Below are 545 nucleotides of genomic sequence, written 5' to 3' on the forward strand. Positions count from 1 at the left end.
TTCAGCATTTGCTCCCATGCCAAATCTCTTGCTTGGCTAGGTGTGCATGGGGAAGGACACTGCTCCTCTCTTTGCTCCAAGCCGTGCTCACATAAAGGCGGGGCTGCCTGAAAATATCAGATGGCTTCTCAGTGTGACCTAAAGCATTCCCTGGCAAGAAGTAGATAGGTAGTGGGAGGAGGGAGGCTCCAAAATGCTGTTACTCTGTATCTTTTTTTTTTTTTTTTGGGCAGAGAAGCAGGAACAGAGTCCAGAGAAAGAGCAGGAAGCAGAAAACAGCTCCTCCTTCCCTTAGCTTGTTTCAGCAAGGCTGAGAGATCCTTTTCCTACTAGGTAGTGGAGGAGGAACTAAGAGATAAATTTTAATCCACCTCCAAGACATCCCCACTGACTGAGAAGTCCTGGCTGAAGCAAGAAACAGAGCCCCAGCCCCAGATTAGAGGAGAAAACCAAGGCCCCATGGTTCTCAGCAAGCAACTCTCATCCATTCCTTTTTCTCATTCCAGCCACGTTGCTCTCTATCTGCCTTTCTCCAGACTACTTAG

The sequence above is a fragment of the Merops nubicus genome, unplaced genomic scaffold (genome assembly GCF_000691845.1).
Source record: "Merops nubicus isolate BGI_N331 unplaced genomic scaffold, ASM69184v1 scaffold8494, whole genome shotgun sequence".
Taxonomy (NCBI): Eukaryota; Metazoa; Chordata; class Aves; order Coraciiformes; family Meropidae; genus Merops; species Merops nubicus.